This window comes from Sapajus apella, unplaced genomic scaffold (genome assembly GCF_009761245.1).
Source record: "Sapajus apella isolate SASKATOON/1434 unplaced genomic scaffold, GSC_monkey_1.0 scaffold1, whole genome shotgun sequence".
NCBI classification, from domain to species: Eukaryota; Metazoa; Chordata; class Mammalia; order Primates; family Cebidae; genus Sapajus; species Sapajus apella.
Genome location: NW_022436941.1, coordinates 11,239,652 through 11,246,012, shown reverse-complemented (window position 1 = coordinate 11,246,012; position 6,361 = coordinate 11,239,652).

Genomic DNA, 6,361 nt, shown 5'->3' with positions numbered 1-6,361 from the left:
AAAAAAAAAAAAAAAAAAAAAAAAAAAAAAAAAAGAAGAAAAAGAAACGAAATACACAAGATTGTATTCAGGAGTGAGGAGGCATTGTGTCTGTAACTCTTAAATTTTCTTTTTTTCCTTTGTCAGGGCTGGAGAGCAGTAGTACAAACATGGCTCACTGCAGCCACAACCTCCTGGGCTCAAGCCATCCTCCCACCTCAGCCGCCTATGTAGCTGGGACTACAGGCATGCACTACTACACCTGGTTAATTTTTGTATCATTTTGATGTTGTTACAGACACAGGGTTTTACCATGTTGCTCAAGATGGTCTGGAACTTCTCAACGCAAGAGATCTGCCCACTGTAGCTTGGCAAAGTGTTGGGATTAAAGGCGTGAGCCACCACACCTGGCTGTAACATTCTTAAATGGGTCAGAAAAAAACGTTCTCTTTTCTGACCTCACAACTTTTCTGTATTTAAGATGTTTCAAAAGAAAAGAAAAAAGGCAGACAGAATGATGCCTTCAAAATAAGTGGTGAATTTAGGGAACATTTTTGCACACCTATAAACACATATGAATGTTTATAAAGTATTTTAAACAACTACTTAAATAACATAATTTATAGACAAATATTAATAAAAATATACATGTGGACCACTTCTTCCATGACAGATTAGCTTGTAAAAAACCAATTTTCCAATTGAGAACAACTAGAAAATCAAGAAAGATTTAAAATATGTTTGAAGGATTTGGAGAAGTCTCATGATAGGCAGGACTTGAGCAACCAGATTACACGTTTTTTCCCTGAAGGCATTTGCAAATATTATCAACAAGGAGGCTGAGAAGCAAAGAGACAGAAAATCCCAGCAGAGTTTTTAGTCATGTGGAACAACTGCAAAGTAGACATTTTATTTCAATACATAAAACATTTAAAAATATATTTTCCATGTAGTGAACTGTAAATTAAGTCTCATTCATTTCTAAAGGATAGAAAACATGGAGAACAGATTCTCTGATTTCTGTGCAATTGAGCCAGAATCAGTAATGAAAAGACAACACACAGAGATCAACATATACACTTCTAAATAAACTATGGGGCAATAAAGAAGTCACAGTAGAAATTAGAAAGGTTTTAAAGCGATTAATAAGGAAAATATGACATGTCAACCCAAGTTAAATCAAGCTATAGTCATGTTGAGAAATCAATAACTAAATGTATGTATAAGAATAAAGGCAAAAATAAATGATCTAAAACGTACTCAAAAAGTATGAAAAAAGAGCCAAATAAATGTTAAGATAGAAGAAAGGAGATTAGATAATGATAAATAAATAATATTTTAAGCCAACCAACTACCCAGTCCAAACTGTTTTTTAGAAATACTAGTGAACTAAATCCTTATTCAGAGTCATTGACACATAAATAACCTGAGTGAGGAATAAAAATAGTGATATAACCAGAGAACCACATAGAAAAAAAGACATCATTAGAAGAGATGATGAAAAACTTCATGACAACATATCCAAAAATTTGGATTGAGAAACTTTCTTGAAAAATATAACTTTAGAAAACTGGAAGAGAAAGAAAAAAATGAATAGACCCTTAAATATTTTCAAGCATTCTAGTAAAAAGTAACCAAAAAATTACAAAATATCATCTGGAGAACAGAAAACCAGGAATAGTTCCCTTCTGGTTTTATGACAATGATAAAAACCATGGTCACAACACTCTGGTCATTTTTACATTGGCAGGTATTTATACCATATATAGGCTGGTATCATTTACAGATGCAAAAATTATAAGATGCCAAATCACAGATAATCTATAAACAAGACTCAAAAAAGCCCACTATCTGTAAACAAAAAGATAGATAAATAGGACAAGAATGAAATTAAGAACTTCTGTTTATAAAAAAAAATATTATTAGGAAAGCAAAAAGCAAATTCCAAGACCAAAGGATTAACAAAAACAAAACTAACCACAACATGTATTTTTGTTAGTTCTACATATTGCAAATATATTTCACTCTTAGATAAATGCTTAAGAATAACACACATATGAGCAGCAAGAACAGTGTGTAAAATGTTTATAGCAGCATTATTTATAATAAAATAGCTTAATAAGTAGTTTACAGAGTTTAACAATGGAAAATGTGAATGAATTAAACTTCAGACGACATGACTGAGTCTCCAAAGCAGCATTGAGCGAAAGAAACCATATACAGATGAGAAGATACTTTATGGTTCTAGTTACACATAGTTCAAAAAAATTGGCAGAACTAAAGTGTTAGAAGTCGAGATTGTGGTTTCTTTGACAGTGATGGAGAAGGTAACATCTGGGAGGAGGCAGCTTCTGGGAATAGTATTAATATGGTCTCTTTCTTGACATAGATAATAGTTATACTAGTGCTTGCTTTCTAATAAGTTAATGAAAAACCTTATCGGGAACCTCAAAGGATTATAAAAATTTTAAAGATATAATGTTGAATAAATACTATAATATTAATACTTCTGTAACTGTACTTATAGGACAAAGTAGTAATTTATCTGGCAATTTTATAAGAAATGGGGACACACCAAAATATGTATTTTTGTTTGAAATTCTGTGAATTATTTCAAAAGTATACAGAAGATGAGGAACAATTAAAATCCATGCAATTTCCTCTGACTATATCCCAATTTCTCATAGTCACCAGAATCACAACTATAAAGAATTTAGAGATTGTCAAAGGCCTCTTTGGAATTTGATATAAATATGATAATAACCCAAGATATTCCCACATTAAATGACCCATAGGTCTTATGGTAATAAGAATTCTGGATTTAGTATATTTACACCCAAGACAGCATCCCTCAGGTATGAAAATCATGCTAGACCTACTGCTTCAGAATATAAATAGGCACAGTAATAACTTTTTTAACTATGCATTTAAGAATGCCTCTCTAGTAATAAATATCAACTTCAAAAGAACCCTTATTTTAGAAACATATGCTACAGATTACTAATAGAAATGCTTTTTATGATAGCTTATTCTTCATCTTTCATCTAAGCAGCTAGTCATTTGTGGCTTTATGAGGGATGCCTATTTTGTGGCCCTAGCCTGAACTCCTAAAATAGGAACATCTCTATGACACTGTGGTTCATCTTTCTGGGTATCACGGAGATGAGGATGTATTCTCAATGTTTTTTTTTAAAATACAGTTTGGCTGTGTCCCCACTCACATCTCAACTTGAATTGTATTTCCCAGAATTCTCACATGTTGTGGGAGGGACCCTGGGGGAGGTAATTGAATCATGAGGACCGTCTTTCCCATGCTATTCTCATGACAGTGAATAAGTTTCACAAGATCTAATGGGTTTATCAGGGGTTTCTGCTTTTGCTTCTTCCTCATTTTTCTCTTGTTGCTACCATGTAAGAAGTGCCTTTCACCTCCCACCATGATTCTGAGGCTGCTCCAGCCATGTGGAACTGTAAGTCCAGTTAAACCTCTTTTTATTCCCAGTCTCGGGCAGGTCTTCAACAGCAATGTGAAAACAGATTAATACATCTCCCTTGCTGCTGAGTAAATTTAATGGGTATTTAAAATAAAGTGATGTTTGGTTATGTTTTTATTTTAAAAATCTTATCCTAGATTATTAAAAAGTGTTTCAGGCAAGCTACTCAGGGGGCTGAGGCAGGATTGCTCGAATGCAGAAGTTTGAGACCAACCTGGGCAACACAACAAGATCCTGTCTCTAAAATAAATAAAATAAATTAGCAAGATGTGGTGGCAAATGTCTGTAGTCTGAGCTACTCTGGAGGCTGAGGTGGGCAGATTGCTTGAGCCTAAGAATTTGAGGTTGCAGTGAGTGATGATCAAGCCACTGCACTCCAGCCTGGTGAGAATGAGACCCTCTCTCTTTCATTAAAAAGTGTTCTAGGAATACATTATTACAGTTTTTTTTTTAGTATGTTGACAAAAGGAAATTAAAAAAATAATCAAACAACACTGGTTAGAAAAGCCTGGGCTGCAAGATAACCTGAATTCTGCTTCCAGTCTGTGCCCTACATGGAGATGTCAACACAGAGGTAGTGGCCTTTCCTAAACTTTCCCCCAGAGGGCATTTTCCTGGCCCACATGATGTCACTATATAGATCAGTTTAGGTTCTGAATTGACCGTCAAATGTGTGTATGTGTGTGTGTGTGTGCGTGCGTGTACACGTGTGCGCGTGCACACTGACCCAGCTTGCACTACTATGGGTGACCTACTGAGAGGTAAGTATTTCTTCTTGCAACCAGTCTTCAGAACTATCTAGCCCACACCCTTCTGATGTGCATCTCCTTGCCAAAGAGACACTGTACAAGTGCACTAGTTCTAGCTTTCTGCCCCCTTGGGGCACATAGTATTTCTGTATGCCTCCAAATTCCACTCAAGTTATATGGAAGCCATAGGGTGCTTTCTCCAGAATTCTTTTGCCTGGGAACACTATACTTCTCTAAATAATTTTCTGTTTCAATTTTAGATGAAGCCCCCAAGGGTTAAAAGCAAAAAGTATTGGTAGCAACTATGTGCACACTTCAAAACCCAAGTGCGGTACTCATTTAGGGGTTACTAAGGATGTGAACATACCCCTATTTTTGTGATGATATCCAGAAAGAAAATACAAAAGGAGAGATTTTAATTCTGGGATTGAAGAAGGCAAGAGGGAACATCTTAGAAGAGGTGTGTTGGAATGCTACAAAATTACCCATCCCTGGCCCCATCAGAGGGCCCCACACTTTCCCCTCACTTCAAACGAGTGATGTGGCTTGAAGGAGATGATTCAGATAACATCTTCCTGAAATCTGAGAAGGGAGGGAATGGCATCCTGCAGATTCTGATCCCATCATACCAGTTCCCTATCAGCACCGCATGACCCCTTGGTATCACTATTGAAATCATGACAGTCCTAAGAAGAGATACAAATAACAAGATGGTTGGCATTGCCACTGATAATTAGAATGGGATGTGATAAATATGCTAATAAAGGCACAATGTTTTAAGAGACTTAAAGGGAAATGAATGATTAGCCCTGTCTAAAGAACTCCATGAAAAGCGATGACAAGAATAAAAGTTTGGCAGGGGTGATGGAAGGTGTATTGCGGTTATCCAGCTAACTGGAGAAAATGTTCTGGGCAGAATCAATAGTTTTGCTGTTTCTGATGAAAGAGAGACTAAGGACGCTTGGATAATGGCAGAGGGCTGAATGCTGCTGAATGGTAAATGGCATAGATGCCAAAGGACATAATCAGGGATGAGCTGGAGAAGCAGGTCAGGGAAAATCTGGTGGCTTTTCATATCATCTAAATGCCCTAGAATATTCAAAACTGACACTCTAGGGGTGGAGTTTCTTCTGTATTATTGAAAGGTGGAAATAATTACTAAATCTGATGAGAATGTTTGACAATTAGTTGTAAAGTATACATTGTAATTTAAACACCATGTGACTCTTAACAAAAGCTTCTGTTAGATAAGTGAATGTGTGTGCTTGGCACATTGAAATAATACCTGAGAAAGCCACTAAGTTTGTTGTTTAGTTTTCACCTGAAACCATAAATTTTCAGAGAAAGAACGAATGGGATTGCTCTAAGATATGGGCTTCATGAAAATCTTCCATATGTTTACTCAGAGGTACTCTTACCTAATATCTCTGGGCAAACGTATTAGGGAATACAGGAATATTTGATTTCTTTTTGAGTTGATTGTTCCTTTAGCACTAAATACCATAAAGTTTAGATTATTTCCCCCCAATAGCTTAATTCACCAGATATTAGGTCAACTCTTTCAGGTGTGAGATTTTTAAAATTTATGACTTGCTAAGAGATTTTCTTCATAGTAGAGGAAATTGAAGATGGAATATGTAATCTTCCCCACTGTGCTTCCCTGCAATTATAAAAAATAATCAAACTTCCCTAAAAATAATAGAAAATGTCTTAAATTCTTTAGGAAATCCAAATTTATGGTCACTTAACTTTGTTTAAAACATCTTTGCCTCTAATTGTGTTAGAGTAAGTTTTGTTGGAATTTGCCCTTGAGGTTACTCTCTAAAATAACCACTTCCACAAACATTCTTTTCATATTGTCACATCTAAAGAAGATTCTTCAGCCATTTCATTTATAATCAAGTGTCTCCCCTCTCAGTGTGAGCTTAAGTGAGAGCATAGGGCACACCAGGAAAGGTTCAGCCACCGAATGCCGATGAAGAGATAACTTCAAAGAAGATGTCATTGGCTCATCACAGCAGGTTGGCAGCTGCAAGACATGGAACTCAAGTGTTATGCACTCAGTGATTCCTATCCTTTGTGACTACAGAATAGAATTAACACAGTGATTTCTAGGTTATGACATCTATCTAGGTACCA